Source organism: Ranitomeya imitator, chromosome 7 (genome assembly GCF_032444005.1).
Source record: "Ranitomeya imitator isolate aRanImi1 chromosome 7, aRanImi1.pri, whole genome shotgun sequence".
Lineage (NCBI taxonomy): Eukaryota > Metazoa > Chordata > Amphibia > Anura > Dendrobatidae > Ranitomeya > Ranitomeya imitator.
This window is the reverse complement of record NC_091288.1, coordinates 113,602,765-113,625,160: the sequence shown is the minus strand read 5'-3', so window position 1 is coordinate 113,625,160 and position 22,396 is coordinate 113,602,765.

Genomic DNA, 22,396 nt, shown 5'->3' with positions numbered 1-22,396 from the left:
GCTCTGCACCGTTCATATTTCCCCATAGCTGTGCCATATAGTGCTCTGCACCGTTCATATTTCCCCATAGCTTTGCCATGTATTGCGCTGCACTGTTCATATTGCCCCATAGCTGTGCCATATAGTGCGCTGCACCGTTCATATTGCCCCATAGCTGTGCCATATAGTGCTCTGCACCGTTCATGTTTCCCCATAGCTGTGCCATATAGTGCGCTGCACTGTTCATATTGCCCCATAGCTGTGTCATATAGTGCGCTGCACCGTTCATATTGCCCCATAGCTGTGCCATATAGTGCTCTGCACCGTTCATATTTCCCCATAGCTGCGCCATATAGTGCGCTGCACTGTTCATATTGCCCCATAGCTGTGCCATATAGTGCGCTGCACCGTTCATATTGCCCCATAGCTGTGCCATATAGTGCTCTGCACCATTCATGTTTCCCCATAGCTGTGCCATATAGTGCGCTGCACTATTCATATTGCCCCATAGCTGTGCCATATAGTGCGCTGCACCGTTCATATTGCCCCATAGCTGTGCCATATAGTGCTCTGCACCGTTCATATTTCCCCATAGCTGTGCCATATAGTGCTCTGCACCGTTCATATTTCCCCATAGCTGTGCCATATAGTGCGCTGCACTGTTCATATTGCCCCATAGCTGTGCCATATAGTGCGCTGCACCGTTCATATTGCCCCATAGCTGTGCCATATAGTGCTCTGCACCGTTCATATTTCCCCATAGCTGTGCCATATAGTGCTCTGCACCGTTCATATTTCCCCATAGCTGTGCCATATAGTGCGCTGCACTGTTCATATTGCCCCATATCTGTGCCATATAGTGCGCTGCACCGTTCATATTGCCCCATAGCTGTGCCATATAGTGCTCTGCACCGTTCATGTTTCGCCATAGCTGTGCCATATAGTGCGCTGCACTGTTCATATTGCCCCATAGCTGTGCCATATAGTGCGCTGCACCGTTCATATTGCCCCATAGCTGTGCCATATAGTGCTCTGCACCGTTCATATTTCCCCATAGCTGTGCCATATAGTGCGCTGCACTGTTCATATTGCCCCATAGCTGTGCCATATAGTGCGCTGCACCGTTCATATTGCCCCATAGCTGTGCCATATAGTGCTCTGCACCGTTCATGTTTCCCCATAGCTGTGCCATATAGTGCGCTGCACTGTTCATATTGCCCCATAGCTGTGCCATATAGTGCTCTGCCTAGTTCATATTTCCCCATAGCTGTGCCATATAGTGCTCTGCACCGTTCATATTGCCCCATAGCTGTGCCATATAGTGTGCTGCACCGTTCATATTTCCCCATAGCTGTGCCATATAGTGCTCTGCCTAGTTCATATTTCCCCATAGCTGTGCCATATAGTGCTCTGCACCGTTCATATTTCCCCATAGCTGTGCCATATAGTGCTCTGCACTGTTCATTATTGCCCCATAGCTCTGCCATATAGGGCTCTGCACCGTTCATATTTCCCCATAGCTGTGCCATATAGTGCTCTGCACCGTTCATATTGCCCCATAGCTGTGCTATATAGTGCTCTGCACCGTTCATATTTCCCCATAGCTGTGCCATATAGTGCTCTGCACCGTTCATATTGCCTCATAGCTGTGCCCCATATAGTGCTCTGCACCATTCATATTGCCCCATAGCTGTGCCATATAGTGCTCTGCACCGTTCATATTTCCCCATAGCTGTGCCATATAGTGCTCTGCACCGTTCATATTTCCCCATAGCTGTGCCATATAGTGCTCTGCACCGTTCATATTTCCCCATAGCTCTGCCATATAGGGCTCTGCACCGTTCATATTTCCCCATAGCTGTGCCATATAGTGCTCTGCACCGTTCATATTTCCCCATAGCTGTGCCATATAGTGCTCTGCACCATTCATATTGCCCCATAGCTGTGCCATATAGTGCTCTGCACCGTTCATATTGCCCCATAGCTGTGCCATATAGTGCGCTGCACCGTTCATATTGCCCCATAGCTGTGCTATATAGTGCTCTGCACCGTTCATATTTCCCCATAGCTGTGCCATATAGTGCTCTGCACCATTCATATTGCCCCATAGCTGTGCCATATAGTGCTCTGCACCGTTCATATTGCCCTATAGCTGTGCCCCATATAGTGCTCTGCACCGTTCATATTGCCCCATAGCTGTGCCATATAGTGCTCTGCACCATTCATATTGCCCCATAGCTGTGCCATATAGTGCTCTGCACCGTTCATATTGCCCCATAGCTGTGCCCCATATAGTGCTCTGCACCGTTCATATTGCCCCATAGCTGTGCCATATAGTGCTCTGCACCGTTCATATTTCCCCATAGCTGCCATATAGTGCTTGCACCGTTCATATTTCCCCACAGCTGTGCCATATAGTGCTCTGCATCGTTCATATTTCCCCATAGCTGTGCCATATAGTGCGCTGCACTGTTCATATTGCCCCATAGCTGTGCCATATAGTGCGCTGCACCGTTCATATTGCCCCATAGCTGTGCCATATAGTGCTCTGCACCGTTCATATTTCCCCATAGCTGTGCCATATAGTGCTCTGCACCGTTCATATTTCCCCATAGCTTTGCCATATAGTGCGCTGCACTGTTCATATTGCCCCATAGCTGTGCCATATAGTGCGCTGCACCGTTCATATTGCCCCATAGCTGTGCCATATAGTGCGCTGCACTGTTCATATTGCCCCATAGCTGTGCCATATAGTGCGCTGCACCGTTCATATTGCCCCATAGCTGTGCCATATAGTGCTCTGCACCGTTCATATTTCCCCATAGCTGTGCCATATAGTGCGCTGCACTGTTCATATTGCCCCATAGCTGTGCCATATAGTGCGCTGCACCGTTCATATTGCCCCATAGCTGTGCCATATAGTGCTCTGCACCGTTCATGTTTCCCCATAGCTGTGCCATATAGTGCGCTGCACTGTTCATATTGCCCCATAGCTGTGCCATATAGTGCGCTGCACCGTTCATATTGCCCCATAGCTGTGCCATATAGTGCTCTGCACCGTTCATATTTCCCCATAGCTGTGCCATATAGTGCTCTGCACCGTTCATATTTCCCCATAGCTGTGCCATATAGTGCGCTGCACTGTTCATATTGCCCCATAGCTGTGCCATATAGTGCGCTGCACCGTTCATATTGCCCCATAGCTGTGCCATATAGTGCTCTGCACCGTTCATATTTCCCCATAGCTGTGCCATATAGTGCTCTGCACCGTTCATATTTTCCCATAGCTGTGCCATATAGTGCGCTGCACTGTTCATATTGCCCCATAGCTGTGCCATATAGTGCGCTGCACCGTTCATATTGCCCCATAGCTGTGCCCCATATAGTGCTCTGCACCGTTCATGTTTCCCCATAGCTGTGCCATATAGTGCGCTGCACTGTTCATATTGCCCCATAGCTGTGCCATATAGTGCGCTGCACCGTTCATATTGCCCCATAGCTGTGCCATATAGTGCTCTGCACCGTTCATATTTCCCCATAGCTGTGCCATATAGTGCGCTGCACTGTTCATATTGCCCCATAGCTGTGCCATATAGTGCGCTGCACCGTTCATATTGCCCCATAGCTGTGCCATATAGTGCTCTGCACCGTTCATGTTTCCCCATAGCTGTGCCATATAGTGCGCTGCACTGTTCATATTGCCCCATAGCTGTGCCATATAGTGCGCTGCACCGTTCATATTGCCCCATAGCTGTGCCATATAGTGTGCTGCACCGTTCATATTGCCCCATAGCTGTGCCATATAGTGCGCTGCACCGTTCATATTGCCCCATAGCTGTGCCCCATATAGTGCTCTGCACCGTTCATATTGCCCCATAGATGCTCCACATAAAGCTGTGCCATTGCTGCTGCTGCTGCTGCAATAAAAAAAAAAAAAGCCATACTCACCTCTCTTGCTTGCAGCTCCCAGCGTCCGGTCCCAGCGTCTCTCCGCACTGACTGATCAGGCAGAGGGCGCCGCACACATTATATGCGTCATCGCGCCCTCTGACCTTGAACAGTCAGAGAGGAGAGACGCCGGGAAGATGGAGCGGCGCCCGGCGGCTGGATCGTGGACAGGTGAGTATGCGATACTTACCTGGTCCCAGCGTCCGGCTCCTTCTCCCGGACAGCTGTCTTCGGTGCCGCAGCTTCTTCCTCTATCAGCGGTCACCGGCACCACTGATTAGAGAAATGAATATGCGGCTCCTCCCGTATGGGAGGTGGAGCCGCATATTCATTTCTCTAATAAGCGGTCCCACGTGACCGCTGAACAGTGGAAGAACTGCAGCACCGAAGACCGTGGGACAGGCGGGGAGCGCCAGGATCGCTGGAAGCAGGTAAGTATGCCTCAGCGCCCTCTCCCCCTCAGCCGCCGACCCTGCCACCCACCTTGACTCGAGTATAAGCCGAGAGGGGCACTTTCAGCCAAAAATTTGGGCTGAAAATCTCAGCTTATACTCGAGTATATACGGTAATTATTTTTTTCTGTAAAAGTTTTTATTGTGTAAAAGTGCCAAAATGTTAAAAATAAATAAATGTGGTATCGCTGTAATTGTACTGACAAGAAGAATAAAGCTGCCTTATCAATTTTACCACACTCGGAACGGGAAGGGGGGGGAAATAAAAAAAACAATTCCTGCATTAATGTTTTTTGTTCATTCTGCTTCCAAAAATCGGAATAGAAAGCAATAAAAAAGTCATGTGACCAAAAATGGTATCAATAAAAAGTGAACTCATCCCGCAAAAAAAAAAAAAACATCACATGACTCTGTGGGCCGAAATATGGAAAAGTTATAGCTGTCTAGATATGGGAATGCAGTTTTTGCAATAAAAAGCATCTTTTATGGTGTGACAGCAGCCAAACATAAACTATATAAATCTATATAATCGCACCGACCCAAAGAAAAATAGGGTCCTAATCACTTATACCGCACGAGGAGCGCCGTAAATATAAATAAAACTAATTCTTCACCTGCTGTTGAGTTGTTTATTCTGCCTCCCAAAGATCGCAGTAAGGCTCGGAGCACAGTTATCCAGCACTCTGCGATGACCGCTTACACCGGGGTTTCCATGTAAATCTCTGAAATATGGATTCAGACGGAACCCCAAGTGGAAGATTGCCTATACTGAGGCAGATGGAGGCACTGTGTGTAACAAAGGGCATCGGGGTGGTAGTCCAGACCGAGTTCGCCCACTAAAAACTAAACACAGTCTGTAGACACTCCGGCCCCTTGTACATGCAATCTGGGATGGATTCAGTCTTTCCCCCAGTGTTACCATCTATCCACGGGCCACAGCAGTACAGGCAATTAAGAGTCCAGAGATGCAGCTGTCTTCCAAAAGGGAAAACGTAACTTTTTATTGAACAGAGAATGAAGGATGGACATAAAAGACAATTTTCAACACTGGATTTCCTGCTCTCGCCATGACATTTGCTGCAGTCGTACCCACAAAAGCTGCAGCAGCCAAGGATCACTGTCGTCCAACCGCTGGAATCTGGGCGCCAGAGACCCCTTCAGGGAAGGCCCCTCTAAAGTCCAGAGAGCCTTTGTTGTAGTCCTTTTTTAGTTCTTGGTCTGTCTGTACATCTGCACTGGTAAGTGATCCAGGCAGTTCTGAGGATGAGGAAGCAACAGCTTCCTCTCTCCTGGTGGCTGCAAGTCCAGCCTCTCTACTGCTGCTGGACCATCCCCTATTTTAACTATTTCTGTCCCTGACTCTATAGTTATTAAAGGGGAACTTACACAATACAAGATATAACAATTACAGCACATACATTACATTACACATAAAACATACGGGTGCATAACACATGAATATAAAGTGCTCGGGGGCTCACATGAAAGGAGGAGAGGGCACTACCGAGGGGACCGGCCACCTCCTTACATGTGGATGCCATATGGCCTATGATCTAACAGTGTCTGTCTTTTTAGGAGTGCATAAAAGTGCAGGTTTATAGACCTCTGAAAAGAAGGATACATCTGAATCCAGAATAACTCTGCTACTGCATTATAGTGACTGGATCCCTCGGAGCTCTAGTCTGAATTATCTCACTTGGAGATTTAGATGGAAACCCCAAAGTAACTGCTCAGCGCTGGATAAATGTGATCTCAAACATTATGTAAAATGATAAAAATAAAAGCTTCAACTCAATCCACATAAAAGCAAGTCCCAGTTCAGGTTTGTCATATGTTAATGGAAATATAAGGGGCTTCCTCATAACTTGTAGTACAAAGGCTCTGGAAAAGCAAAATGGCTCCTCACCTCCAAAAATAATTCAGCAATTTCTGCGCTCCCAAATCCAATTTCCCCCTCCCTTCTGAGCCCCAATGTTCATAAACCACATTTAGAGTTCACATGTTTGGCAGGTGTATAATTTCCAAAATGAGGTCACTTGAGTGGGGATTCTACACTTCTAACACTTGGGTGCTGTGTATATGAAGTCCACAAACTATTCTAGGAAAATCTGCAGGAGTCTCGGTGTGCGGCTAAGGCTGCCGTCACACTAGCAGTGACTACAGAGACCAAAGGAAACTATTCTCCCACAAAGTGACGCCACACCCGGATATTTTAAATATGACTCTTTTATTAAACTTTATAAATAACTTGCTTAAAGTCAACTTCGATTTTCTAATTTTCTCTTTTGGCTTAATAATTAAGGTCGCAGCTTAGAACCCGGCAACATTTTGCCAACCAAACGGGTGTAGGGAGATTTACTGCCCTCCGGACTCCCGGCGCAGGTATCATCACCAACCTCATAACCACCCATTCCGCTGCTGCGACTGAAAGAAGAAAACATAACCTGTTATGTTTGCTAATGACAGGTGTTATGAAGGCAATCCAGAAACACAGTGTGCTTAGCGATCAGAGCGCACACAGTGATCTGACAAATACCCAAAAATACAAGAACGAGCTCTGAGACGTGGAAACTCTGTAGACTGCACACCTGAACCTATCCTAAACACAACTAAAAGCGGCTGTGGATTGCGCCTAACAACTCCCTAGGCAACTCGGCACAGCCTAAGAAACTAGCTAGCCTGAAGATAGAAAAATAGGCCTGACTTGCCCCAGAGAAATTCCCCAAAGGAAAAGGCAGCCCCCCACATATAATGACTGAGAGTAAGATGAAAAGACAAAACGTAGGGATGAAATAGATTCAGCAAAGTGGGGCCCGATATTCTAGGACAGAGCGAGGACAGTAAAGCGAACTTTGCAGTCTACAAAAAACCCTAAAGCAAAACCACGCAAAGGGGGCAAAAAAACCCCACCGTGCCGAACTAACGGCACGGCGGTACACCCTTTGCGTCTCAGAGCTTCCAGCAAAAAAAAAGACAAGCTGAACAGAAAAAAAGCAACAAAAAAGCAAAAAGCACTTAGCTATACAGAGCAGCAGGTCACAGGAACAATCAGGAGAAGCTCAGATCCAACACTGAAACATTGACAAGGAGCAAGGATAGCAGCATCAGGCGGAGTTAAGTAATGAAGCAGTTAACGAGCTCACCAGAACACCTGAGGGAGGAAGCTCAGAAGCTGCAGTACCACTTGTAACCACAGGAGTGAATTCAGCCACAGAATTCACAACAATAACCACTCAACATAAGGGAGGGAGGGAGACAGGTCCGGGTCCAAGTGAGGGGATCCGGAAGGGCAGGAAGCAAAGCACCACCTCTTTTGAATGGGGCTCTGCCCCCCAAGCAAGCCCGGCCCCCCGGAGTGCAGCGACGTCACCCCGTGGGAAAAATGCTAAATAGAAAAAACGTATGCACTACTGGTGAAATGGTGCTAAGGTTAGGTTCCCACATCTTCGTACAAATAGTAAAAAAGAACCTAGCACTCAACTTGATGCTTTCGTGCAAATTTTATTGTACGTGTTCCATTACGTCCCACTCTGTTTCGGGACTCTTCTGAATATTGCACTAGGTATGAACAAATACTTAACAAGTGTTCTTTCGATTTTATCACCCTGACTATTGAGCATCTGCAGAAGGCGATCTCCACAAGCTCCGAGGCCATCAAATCCATCGAGGCCCAACTGTCTTCATCCGGTTCTCCCGAAGAACTAACTACCCTCTGAGAACAAATATCCAAGAATATCGAGAAGCACCGGCGGGAGACGGAGGAAAGAAAACGTATTAAATTCAACAGGGACACGGAGGACTACGAACGCCAACAGGTATACAGATGGCAGGACAACTTTTCCGGTCGTCGAAATACATCTCGCCAAGCTCCGCGTACCTCCCTCGACTATTCGACATCAGGCTCAGAGCAAGATTCAGGTACCCCTGCTACCCTCCCACCACGTTTTTTAGGCCAACGACAACGCTTTTCACGAAGAAGACCACGAGGCGCGGCGACGGACATAGGAGGAGACTCGGCCCAAGGGAGGATCACGAGATCCCAGGTACCAATCCGCTGGTAATAAACATTTCCGATAGACTGCTCGGGGTGGCGGAGTACAAAGTACTACAAAAGGGATTATCATTCTGCCCGTCGTATCAATGCCATACATTTGATCTTGAAATGGATCTTCAAAGATTCTTTCGTACTCTCAGACTGAAGGCCTTTTTTTCTACATCCCCAGAACCGGCCTCCACATAGTCCTCAACGGTACCTCTTGACCATCCCCTTTCTTCACGGAGTTTGGGCCTGTATACCAAAAGCCATTTTAGACCTCCACATGGCTCACATGCCATGGAATCCTTTATAGGTTTCATTAAAGATTCGTTCAGATCACTATGTGAGGACATTAGAAGGGGCAGATTATTCTTTCCGCCCAATCTTTCTTCCACAGAACGTCAGGCCTTGCGAGGCCTACAAAATGACACCAACCTTATCTTTAAACCCGCGGATAAAGGGGGCGCCCTTGTTATAATGAATAGGTCAGATTACCTCCACGAAATCAGACGTCAATTAGACAACTCCACTATTTACGTTAAATTACAACGAGATCCCACAGCCGACACCCGACAAATCATTTCCGACACACTCCTGAAGTATACTGAACTGGGGATCCTTGACCCTAAAACACGTGAATTTCTCACCAACTCACACCCAATTACTCCTGTCTTCTACACCATCCCTAAAATTCATAAGAATTTGGAGAAACCGCCAGGGAGGCCCATAGTCGCCTCCACCGACTCCATCCTCTCCCCTTTGGCTATTTACCTTGAAAAAATCCTAACCCCACTGATTAGATCATCCAAGTCCTTCATCCTGGACACAGGGTCCTTCCTCAACATCCTCAAGGAAGTAGGACCCATTCCTCCACACTCTACATTGGTAACGATGGATGTTAAAGACTTATATACGTCTATTCCACACACCGAAGGCATCAACTCTGTCCATAAACTTCTGACACAATCTGGCCTTCTACCTGATCAGATTCATCTGTGCATTGATCTGTTGACTATCATTCTCACCCGTAACTATTTTTTGTTTCAGGATGACTTCTATCTGCAAATCCGTGGCACCGCGATGGGCTCCAACGTAGCACCCCCGTATGCTAATTGCTACATGGCCGACTTTGAGGAGAGCCAGATATACTCCCATCTTCAGTTTCGCGACAACGTTATCCTATGGAAACGCTATATCGACGATGTTTTCTGCATATGCGGAGGCTCGTTGGAAGCCCTCGCGTCCTTCTTCGATTGGCTTAACACAGCTTGGCCGGGTATTTCTTTTACCATGTCACATAACTCCTCACAGATCAACTTCCTAGACACTTTGGTCATTCTCCAACCTGATGGTTCTATTAGGCTAGGTTCACACTAGCGTTGCGCCGCCCTGCGTCGGCGACGCAACGCGCGACGCACGTAAAAACGCGCGCAAACGCGCGCAAAAACGCGCGCGTTTTGCGACGCGTGCATCGTTTTTGACGAAAATCGGACGCACAGAAAATGCTACATGTAGCGTTTTCTTGCGTCCGACGCTAGCGTCGGAAACGACGCACGTGGCGAAAAACGCCACCAAAACAACGCACGCGTCCCCTATGTTAAACATAGGGGCGCGTCGCCGCTGCGTCGCCGACGCAACGGCGGCGCAACGCTAATGTGAACGTAGCCTTACTACCGACCTGTATACTAAAAGTACCGATCGTAACAGCTTGTTACACTTTACGAGTTTTCACCCTCCCGCCACCAAGAATTCGGTACCCAGGTCTCAGTTTCATCGGGTTTCTAAGATTGTCTCCGATACAGAGAGAAGACCAGCCCGTCTTCAAGAAATGGCCACTAAATTTGCCCAACGCAGATATCCACCATCTGTACTAGAAAAAGCTGCTGCTCCTTCACCCCCATGACCTAATAGAGCCTCCAATCGGATCCCGTTTATTCATTCGTATCACCCGTTTGCTTATATCTTACATAGGTCCATACGTCAAAACTGGCACCTATTGTCCAAAGCATACCCGAACGTCGCCGAATTCCAAAACCCTTTTCTCCCCTGTTTCAAACATCCACCCAACCTGAAAGACTCCCTAGTAAGGGCAGACTTGGGATCTGGTAAACCATCTCCCCGCCAACGATTTCTACAAAGTCCACGCACAGGGACCTTCCCATGTCTTAATTGTTCACAATGCCATAATGTTCTCAAAGGCCCTTCCTTTTACCATCCTCGCTCAGGAAAAACATACCGTATTCCGGACTATTTTACCTGTGCCTCATTATGGGTCATTTACCTGATCAAATGCCCCTGTGGACTGTTATACGTAGGGGAAACTACGCAACCTATACGTGATCGTGTCTCTAAACATAAATCAACAATCCGCTGCAAAAACTTACTGCTACCCATCCCCCTTCATTTTAATAATCATGGCCATAATGTTTCACAATTACAGTTCCAGGTTATAGAACATATTCCCCCCCATCCGCCGTGGGGGTGATCGGGTGGCCCGGCTTAAACGGAGGGAGGCCTTTTGGATCCACACGTTGGAGACCCTCCACCCCTTGGGACTTAATAGGGACTATGATTTGGCCTCTTTTCTCTGACAACTTACTTAGACAGTAACACCCCCCTAGGCACATCCATATCTTTCTTCTACCTAGACCATGGCCAGTCAGTCCGTGCCTCTTCCACGTTATTGACTTTCATGTGACTACAGTTTTGTGATTGTGTATTTCTCCCACAGGTGGCTACATACTTGTATAACATAATTTGTTATCTACATGACCAATGTATTTTATGTATGTACATTTTACCGTTTACTGAACTTTATCTCTTTCATCACCAGAGCCGTCTGTACTGAGGCCCTCTCGCACCACCCGTATCTTACACTGGATCAAGTCTGCTATCCACACTTCGCCTACCTAGTCTCACGCCTGAAAGATTTGCCTAAGAAGCACCATCACTACGGAGATCCTCCACCAATCACGGATTCTCCGTTAGGCGCCTCATCTTTATGCTTCCTGTTCTAACCTAACCTGACTCTCCACTCTGTTTTCCGGTACCCTCCCATTGAGGTCCCAACCGGTGTGTTACTAATATGGCTTTTCCGCCGGTGTTGCCCTTTGTGCTCTCCTTTAAGCCTTATACTAGCATCGTTCCATCTGCTTTACCACGCGACGTCACTTCCGGGGGCAGTAATTCACGAGCTCCTCTCGTGGCCGTACACTGTTTGTCTTAGCGTCTCCCGGACGACGCAACGTCACTTCCGGGGGCTGTAGTATACGAGCTCCTCTCATAGCCGTACTCTGTTGTCGTCGCGTCTCCCGGACGACGCGACGTCATTTCCGGTGTTGCCGCTCACTCGTTGATTGGTTATTGAGCCGGTTTTGGCACCTCCCACCGCTTATGTAGCAGCGGCCCTTCCGGCTCCTGATCAGACCAGCGGTGGATACCGCGTCTGACAGCGGCACGATTCCTCACACCTATCAGGTATTTTCTGTACAAGCACAGGGTCTGCTCTCTTCTAATACACACTGGTATGTAACCCCTTCTTCTTTGTTCACCCTCAGCGTTCCTCTGGTCCGGATTTTTTCTAAGATTCTTTCTAAGTTTTCTAAGGTATGCTATATTTAGTATCTCCTATCACCATCACTCTACCGGCTCTTATGAGTCTCTAATATGACTCCCTCATGACCCCCAGACGCCGCTACTTACAGTGCCCTGTGACCTTATGGTCTCACCCACCACAATATAGTACGGTACGTAACTCACCTCCCCTTTCCTTTCTCTGCTATAACTCCGTCCTGTGGAACCATTAGTGCCTTGGTACTCGGTGTAGTCCTCCTCAGCGTATATATCGCTTATTCTTTTGATCTAATTCCTATATTGATGCAGTCTCTTCTCCAAATGATCTTTGTATATACTTTATTTTGTATGGTTTCATGTGTCATTTTTTTGTTTATTTTGGTTATTTGTTTTCTCACATGTAGTTACTGACGAAGGTCCGTGGGAAGGACCGAAACGTTTATTATTGGGTACTACAATAAAATTTGCACGAAAGCATCAAGTTGAGTGCTAGGTTCTTTTTTACTATTTGTCACCCCGTGGGAGACCTGGTGAGAGCCATGCCGAGGCCCTGCAGTCAGGGGACATCGGCAATAGCCGCAGTGTCCCGCAGACTGCAGAGACCCAAAGAAACTATTCTCCCACAAAGTGACGCCACACCCGGATATTTTAAATATGACTCTTTTATTAAACTTTATAAATAACTTGCTTAAAGTCAACTTCAATTTTCTAATTTTCTCTTTTGGCTTAATAATTAAGGTCGCAGCTTAGAACCCGGCAACATTTTGCCAACCAAACGGGTGTAGGGAGATTTACTGCCCTCCGGACTCCCGGCGCAGGTATCATCACCAACCTCATAACCACCCATTCCGCCACGGAGTAGCCCGTGACACGAGCTACGACCCACCCAACGAATGGAGCGCCTGAACTACGCCCTCTCTAAGCCCGTCCAGGAAGATGTCCAGACCCGCGTCATTGAGATGCACCCCATCTGACAAGAGAAAACCAGAGTTGTCTCCTTCTAATCGGTGGTGTCTCACCACCACACCGTTCTTAAACCTGATGAAGCGAGAAATTCTCTGGTTAAGCGTGCGTCTGGATCTTTCCATGGCGCACAGTTCCCTGGCACCTCGCCAGACCAATCTAGGGATCATCTCGGACCACACCAAACGCATTACTGGAAAGAAGCCTGGAAGTTTGTCCAGATCGGCTCTCATCAGGGTCAAAAGCTCAGCGAGAGGAAAAGAGGCCAAATCATTCCCACCGGCATGGATAACCACCACTGTAGGTGAGGATGCTACTCTTGCGATTCGCACAATCTCCGGCAGGACTTGTGACCATGTTAAACCTCTTGTTCCACGCCAGATGACGTCCATCCCTGTAAGGCCAAGCGAACGACCTCCTGGGCATAACTCCGCACGCCGTGCTGCCCAGTATATATAAGAATGGCCCACCAGCCATATGCTGGGTCGCATACCATCTGAAACCAGAAACAAACAGTTGTTAGTAAAATGAAAAACTCGAAATGGAATGGACAAGAGAGAAGTAAACAAAGGGGAGACACATCCGAGAAAGAAAAACAACCTAATAGCGCATTCTATGCAAAACTTATTGCAACACTAATTCCGGCCTGATATATCTGGTGAAACAGCGGGATCTCCATCTACCCACTCTCTGTATATCTGATTCAAACAGACCAGCCCTGGAGGCTTCCGTTGCCGCACCGATCCTAAATGAATGAGTACCGAATTCCGCTGCGGGCAAACCAAGAAACGTCAATGCCTGTCTAAGGATCGCTAGGAACTGGCACGCAAACAGAGGGGAGCCGTTCTCGTGGATGAATAATTGCAGCCCGTTGCCCCTAATCTGCATGTAACTTCTAATCAATGATAATGGGCAAATTGATCCCTTGATGGCAAAAAGGGGAAACCAGATTCCCCTACCTTCCTGGTCGGTTTTGGATCTGCGCACCCTAACCCTCAGCCCGTCGTCACAGATAACCAGGTCTTCCAGCTGCAGACCGCCTGCCCTGCAGCGGGACGAGGGGAGGATCTCGCTAACCCGCATAGCCCCGAAGAAAGCCAGGCTGAAAGCCGCTGAAATCAACGTAGCCTCGTAAGTGGAGTCGCAAACCGAGCCCGATACCCTAACCAAATTGGACAGGAGAGTGAAAGAAATGGGCCTCCTTTGATCGCTGCGCGCACTGGCCCGCCGCCAGCCTTTTAAAACCTGTGCAATTAAAAAATGTTTGGTAGAATCCAGCCAACCGCGCAGCTTAAAATGAAATGCCACCCCCGAAATGCGGTTGCGAGCCGCTGCTCCCGACACCCCAGAAGCCTGCAAGCGCGCTAAAAAAGCCAATGTAACCTGGAGTCTCAGACTATCAGAGCTACCTACCGGTTTTCTGGCTGCCACCATACACCACTCATCCCATGCCTTACCGTATGCTTTCCATGTGGCAGGAGTGATGGAAGACCTTAACAAAGGAATCAGTTCTCCAGGGCATCCCAGACCGAATGCGGGCATCCCCGAATTTGCTGCTGTTCCCACGGCTGCTGACCATACCGCATCTGTGAATCAGAACAAAGTTTAACATCCATAAAACCGACCTTTTCCACACTGTGGGCGATCGCCTTTAACCATGTGTTGTTCTCCAAGCATTTTAACACCGTGAACCCGATGACCTTTATGACCGGTAACGAGGAAGATGATAGGAAATTAAGGGCATGCGTGGCCTTGTCCGATTTCAGCCTCAAACACACACGTTTGTTGGCCAAAAACTGGCCCCAAAGCTCCATGGCAACCGCCAGGGGAAGCAGTTCCAGTAGCACCGAATCCTGAGTCCAGGCTCTGGTTACCCACGATTCAGGCCATGTGTCCGCGCACGTCTGTTCCTTAAAACTGACGCTGAAACCCACCGCATCCACTTTGCCGAGCCTGAGCCCTAAGCTATCACTTTCGCATTAATTTTCCTGAAAACATGTTCTCTCGTTGTAGGAAAAGAGAAAACGCTGTTGTTTCACGCCTTTCGTAGCCAAAATTAACCTGCGAGAAAAAATTCTGCCCATTGGCATTACCTTACAGGCAAAATTCAGGGACCCCAGGAGGGATTGCATTTGAACTAGTGTAACCTTACCGACCGCTAAACATCCCGCAATTAGTTCTTGCAGTTTTGATATCTTGTCTTGGGGCAACCTAAATTCCATTGCAACCGAGTCAATTTCGATTCCTAGGAATGTGATTACGGAGACGGGGCCGATGGTTTTTTCTGACGACAAAGGAACTCCAAAACAGGACATAACGTCCTTAAATTGGACCAGGGCATAATGACACACCTCCGAATTAGCCGGACCCACGAATAAAAAGTCGTCAAGGTAATGTGTAATTGATGGCAAACGCGTAACCTTGCGAGCTACCCACTCCAGGAATGTACTAAACATTTCAAAGTAATGGCAAGAAATTGAGCATCCCATAGGCAGGCATGTATCGAAGTAGTACTTGTCCTCGAACATGGCTCCTAACAGGTGATAGCAGTCCGGGTGAACCGGAAGCAGCCGGAATGCAGACTCAATATCTGATTTGGCCATGAGGGCGTCTGGTCCTGCTTTTCTGACCATTTTAACAGCTCTGTCGAAAGGTATGTATGTTACCGTGGTGTCATCGTCGGGGATACCATCGTTCACCGATCTGCCTTTTGGGTATGACAGATGGTGGATAAGTTGGTACTTACCCGACTCTTTCTTAGGGACAATGCCCAAAGGGGAAACCCGTAGGTTAAAAAAAGGAGGAGAATCAAACGGGCCTTGAAAACGGCCTGCTCTAATCTCTTTATTCAACTTGTCGTGTAAAATAGCCGGGAGTTCCCTGGCCGATTTTAAATTATTTGACAACTGGGGTTTTCTTGAAAAAATAAAAGGGATGAAAAAACCGAACGAAAAACCAAAACTTAGCTGCGCTGCAGCCGGTTTATTGGGGTATCTGGACAACCATGGTTCCATGCTTTTTACGCTCACCGGTGTCAGATGGCTCACCCCCCGCGGATGACTTGTTGCTGATCGATTTTTGAGGGGTTTTTGAGCATTTTGGTGCAGAGTGGGGTCCCCCACAAGCGGAACATTCGTGCTTATACTTGCACAATCCGTAAAATTTGCAGTGGCCCTCGTTGAAAAGCCAACAAGTGCCTGGCCTACGTACGACTGCCGACCCAGCATTGCTGGCACTGCCGGTGGCTGCCCTGGGAAAGGGCTGCATAGTCTTCTGGGCCATCATCAGCCGCAGCCATGAATCGGTGGCTTTTACCCCCCACCCCAAATGTGGATTGACAGCTAGCCTGCGGCGGAAATCCTCGTCGTATTTCCACCAGGCCGAGCCGCCATGGGACTTATATGAACTGTATATGCTGTCCATATAAATGAAAAGCTCGGAGCATCGTTCTGGGTGTTTCTCTCCCATCACGCATCCTAGAACTGCGAAAGCCTGCAGCCAATTGTTGATAGTTTTGGCTACCTTCGGTTTTCTGTCGTACACTCTCTCACCTACCCGTCTCTCCTTATCCACCGAGTGTTGCTCTCTGGATACGAGGGACCAAATGTCTATGAACTCGTTTGCCCAAATTTGTTCCTTTACGGCAATATCTAGGTGTGACCCCAGGGGTGGGACCCCGCAAAAAAGACCATCCTTGTAAATATCGGGGCGTGGGGGAGGTATTGTCTTAGGCTGCGCGGCGGGTTGCAACAGCCTGGGATTTACAAAAATCCTGCCGCAGCCCGCGCTAAGCGGGGCCGCATCTGCTATATTACCCGTAATTCCCCTATCACCGCCCCAAGCACCAGTAAAAGCGTACTCACCGGGTTGTGTACTGGGTTCCGAGCGACTCTGCTCCTGAGGTTCGTGGATAGTAGCACCTCGCTGTCCGATCCGTGAAGTGGACCTGTGTTCCGACGCATCGTGATGACGAGAACGGCCGGATGAACTGCCCGAAGAGGATGGAGAGCGCCACCTTGACGCTCTAGACCGCCTGCTGCGACGGCTGGAACGGGACCTGTGGGAGCTGTTATGTTTGCTAATGACAGGTGTTATGAAGGCAATCCAGAAACACAGTGTGCTTAGCGATCAGAGCGCACACAGTGATCTGACAAATACCCAAAAATACAAGAACGAGCTCTGAGACGTGGAAACTCTGTAGACTGCACACCTGATCCTATCCTAAACACAACTAAAAGCGGCTGTGGATTGCGCCTAACAACTACCTAGGCAACTCGGCACAGCCTAAGAAACTAGCTAGCCTGAAGATTGAAAAATAGGCCTGACTTGCCCCAGAGAAATTCCCCAAAGGAAAAGGCAGCCCCCCACATATAATGACTGGGAGTAAGATGAAAAGACAAAACGTAGGGATGAAATAGATTCAGCAAAGTGGGGCCCGATATTCTAGGACAGAGCGAGGACAGTAAAGCGAACTTTGCAGTCTACAAAAAACCCTAAAGCAAAACCACGCAAAGGGGCAAAAAAAAACCACCGTGCCGAACTAACGGCACGGCGGTACACCCTTTGCGTCTCAGAGCTTCCAGCAAAACAAAAGACAAGCTGAACAGAAAAAAAAGCAACAAAAAAGCAAAAAGCACTTAGCTATACAGAGCAGCAGGTCAAAGGAACAATCAGGAGAAGCTCAGATCCAACACTGAAACATTGACAAGGAGCAAGAATAGCAGCATCAGGCGGAGTTAAGTAATGAAGCAGTCAACGAGCTCACCAGAACACCTGAGGGAGGAAACTCAGAAGCTGCAGTACCACTTGTGACCACAGGAGTGAATTCAGCCACAGAATTCACAACAGGGAGCGTCTCCTGCTATCGTATCGTTCCCTGCGCCTTTTTCTGTGACGGCGGCCATGCCCGGATGACGACGACGATGACGCGCTGTGCACGGAGCAGTTACTCACGCTCTGAACGCCAACCAGAGCCGAGGTGCCAGCACCCTGTATGGGGAGTCCCACACCGGTTGCCATCGGCGATATGCCTGCCGAGGCGTTCAGATGTTCCCCCACCCCAGACGCTAAGTGAGATTGGGCTGTTTGACCCCCAGCAGTAAGTTGGTGGGGTGTTGAAAAAATTACCGGGAATGAAGATAAAGGGGACTCAATTCTCACCCCTGTGTGCCCAAACCCTGTCTGCTGTCTCATTATGGGGGCAGAATGCTCCTGTTGCTGGGCCGCTGTTCCTAACTCCTGTCCCTTCCCAGTATTATTCCCATTCCCTCCCAAAGGCTGTAGAGTAGGAGAGAACAACTCCTGTGACTCCCCCGTCCCCTCGTTCTCCTGTGATGATGCAGATGCCGCTGAACCCTGAACCCCCCCCCCCCCATGCTAGCAACTGCCCGAGCCTCCTGTGCAGCTGGGGTGACTAAGTGCTGCTGCTGAGCGTTCCCTCCCCAGGGGATTAGCACGGCCGTATGAGCGGAGCTGACTAATCCTTGTGTTCCCCCCTCCTGCCTCTGCCCGACCGCCGCCGTCGCACTGTGCTGTCTGCCCACGTGTGAGGATGCGTGCGCGCTTGGGCTGCGCGCGCTCCTTTGAAATTAATGGCGGGCTCAGACGTGCCGGCGGCCGGGAGGCTCTGCCAGATCGCCGCCCGCCCGACGGCAACGTCTGGCTCGCTGCAGGGAGGGAGCCGCTCGCGGCCAATAGCGCCGCTAGCCAACTGCTACCTTCCCTGCCAATCTTCTCCCTCACCGCTTCCTGGAGCGGGTCCATTTTCCGGCAGCCCCAAGACAGGTCCGGGTCCAAGTGAGGGGATCCGGAAGGGCAGGAAGCAAAGCACCACCTCTTTTGAATGGGGCTCCGCCCCCCGAGCAAGCCCGGCCCCCCGGAGCGCAGCGACGTCACCCCGTGGGAGACCTGGTGAGAGCCATGCCGAGGCCCTGCAGTCAGGGGACATCGGCAATAGCCGCAGTGTCCCGCAATTTGGTCAGTATTTTACCTCAGTATCTGTAAGCCAAAACCAGGAGTGGAACAATTAGAGGAAAAGTATAATAGAAACATATGCACCACTTCTGCATTTATCACCCACTCCTGGTTTTGGCTGAGAAATACTGATGTAAAATACTGACCAAGTACTGCTAGTGTGACGGCAGCCTAAGTAGTACTATATAGCTATATATGGGATTTCTACATTCAGCAGAAATTGTGGTACACATTTTAGTGCCATTTTTATCCATTTTCCCAGCGTGAAAATGTGAAATCTGAGATTAAAACAAAATGCTTGTTGGTAAAAATATAATTATTTTTTCTTCACTGCCCAACGGTATAAAATTCTGTGACTCAACGATGGTTTCAATATGATTACTGCACCCCTAGATGAATTCGTTGAGAGGTGTAGTTTGTAAAATAGGGTCACTCATGAGGAGTTCTGCTGTTCTGGCACCTCATGGGCTCTCCCAGTGGGTCATGGCACCATCAAATCATTAATGTAAAATCTGAACAATAATATGGCGCTTCTTCCATTTTTGAGCTTTGCACTGTGCCTCAAAAGTAGTTCCGATTACATGCAGAGTTTTGGCGCACTCACGAGAAATTGCACAAAAAACTGAAAGGTCCATTTTTTCCTATTAGCCTTTATAAAAATTTAAAATTTGTGGCTAAAGCAACATTTTAGTGGAAGAAATGTAATTATTCTTCCTTCATCGCCCAATAGTATTAATTTATGTGATACAACTATGGTGTCAATATGATCACTACACCCTTAGATGAAATAATTAAGAGAGGTAGTTTGCGAAATGACTTCACTTATGGGGGGTTTCTGCTGTTATGGCACCTCAGGAGCTCTGCCAATGTGACATGGCCTCAAACCATTCCAGCAAAAGCTGAACTCCAATGTGGCGGTTCTTCCTTTATGAGCTTTGCACTGTGCCTCAAAAGTAGTTTTCACCCAAACATGCAGTATTGTCACACTCAGGAAAAATTGCACAACAAATTTTGGGGTCCATTTCTCCTGCTACCCTTGTTAAAATAAAAAAAATTGGGGCTAAAAGATTTTTGTGGATTTTTAATTTTTACGGCTCTACGTTATGGTGCTCACCAAACATCTAGATAAGTTCCTTGAGGAGTCTAGCTTCCAAAATGAAATCACTTGTTTGGGGTTTCCACTGTTTAGGCACATCAGGGGCTTTCCAAACGAGACATGGCATCCGCTCTTGATTCCAGCCAATTTTAAGTTCAAAACTTCAAACACTGCTCCTTCTCTTCTGAGCCCTGCCATGCGCCCAAACAATGGTCTTCCTCCACACATGGGGTACTCAGGAGAAATTGCACAACATATATTGGGGTTCATTTTCTTTTGATACCCTTGTGAAAATAAAAAATGGGTCCTAAGTAAAATTTTTGTGAAAAAAAAGTTAAATGTTTTTTCCTTCCACATTGCTTCAGTTCCTGTAAAGCACCTGAAGGGTTAATAAACTTCTTAAATGTGGTGGTGAATACCTTGCAGGGTGCAATTTTTAAAATGGTGCCACTTCGGGTATTTTCATATAGACCTATGAAAGTCACTTCAAATGTGAGGTGGTCCATAAAAATATGGTTTTGTAAATTTTGTTGGAAAAATGAGAAATCGCTGGTCAACTTTTAACTCTTTTAATATCCTAACAATCTGTCCCCGATGGGGCTCACAATCTAAAATCTCTATCAGTATCTTTGGAATGTGGGAGGAAACCGGAGAACCCGGGGGAAACCCACGCAAACACGGGGAGAACATAAAACTCTTTGCAGATGTTGTCCAAGGTGGGATTAGAACCCAGGACTCCAGCGCTGCAAGACTGCAGTGCTATCCACTGAGCCACCGTGAAGCAATTTATATAATTGCTTTATTCTATCAAAAATTTGAACTTATCCTCCCATAACTCACTTCTCTGCTCCACTCTCTGTTTCCTTAATCAGACAGATAGTTGGAAGGGAGAATTTATAGGGGGAATGAGGGTGAGTTATCGTAGAGCGGGGGTGCCACATTGCGTACAAGTTAGGGTGCCAACCTCCGCGACAAGGTAGGGACGATTGATTAGGGATGCCGGAGGGAGAGTTATGATAGTTCAAACCCCATCGGTAATCCCAGAAGTGAATTGATCTGCTTTTTGTTTGATAATCATACTTTTTTGGCAGGGTACCTGCTTTTTGGTCATTCAAATGGTATTACGGTGATATGCCTCATAGCATTGTAATTATCTTGGACATTGGTCCTACTCTGGAAGTTTGGTACTATCACCTATAGCGCCTATATAAATCAAATCCCCCACTCCTTGCCATCCCCAGATTATCTACCCCTATCACCCTGTTTCTGTTTATGTACTGGTATTAATTGTCAGATTAATACTGCTGAAAGGGCCAGGCGAGGTTTCTGGCTGTCTTGGATAGGTTTTTTTTTTTTTTGGACACATCTTTAAACGACCAGGGAATTACCGAGTGAACCCTAGGGGTAGCCATCATTGAGTGGGGGTGCCAATTTGCGTTCAAAGGTAGGGTGCCAACCTCTGTGGTATGGTAAGGGTGGATTATTAGGGTTACCGAGGTTCTATTGTGGTTACCCTAGCACACCATTATACTGATTCTGACCTTTCTAGCCTGGTAAGGTGTTACTATTGTTTCTTTAATGCATCTGTTTTAACGCAGCGTTGTTTTTTCTGCAGTATGTCAATTCTTTGTGCACATAGCCTTATTTTTTAGTGTGCACTATTCTGCTAAGACCTGACTTATCAAAATTGAATTTTTTTTTCTGTTGGCTTCTGCTCATATATAGTTAACATAAAAAATTGACGGTTTCAATGCCGATGCCAAATTAGCAAAAATAAATCGAAAGAAGTTGCTGAATGTACTGGATTTTTCATGTGAGCATCTTGTAGACGTGGCTAGCTCCATGTGTAGCACATTGTGCTCGTACACATTTACATGCACCATTCTGGTCTGTAGATTATTGTGGACGATCACCCACATGTACTACCACATAGGCTAACATAGGGTCCGGGCACAGTCCGTTCTACACATGAATAACACAGGGACCAAAAATATGTTTGTCTGAACATATCAATTCTCACACGCATAAAAAAACTGATGGAGGTTTTTCAAGCTTCTTTCTCCTAGCAATAAAAATCAGACAGCACTAGTGTAACTGTAGCGTAAGATGCCCAACATGGTAGCCGTGGGCGAGCTGCTGCTCCATAAGCCCTGGCACATTACAAACGGTGTCCCAGTCCATATGTGTGGTGCTGCATATGATGCAGTACACTTATTTGCAGGCCAGAGACCTTCGCTGTCTCCGGTCCTCAGTTCCAGAACCAGTCGCACACACATCATGGGACAGCCTGTTCGTTTTAACAAGTTCATCTTTACCAGACAGCTCAAGTACATCAGTCCTAAACACACAGTATTGGGCACAGCACCATTTCATCAC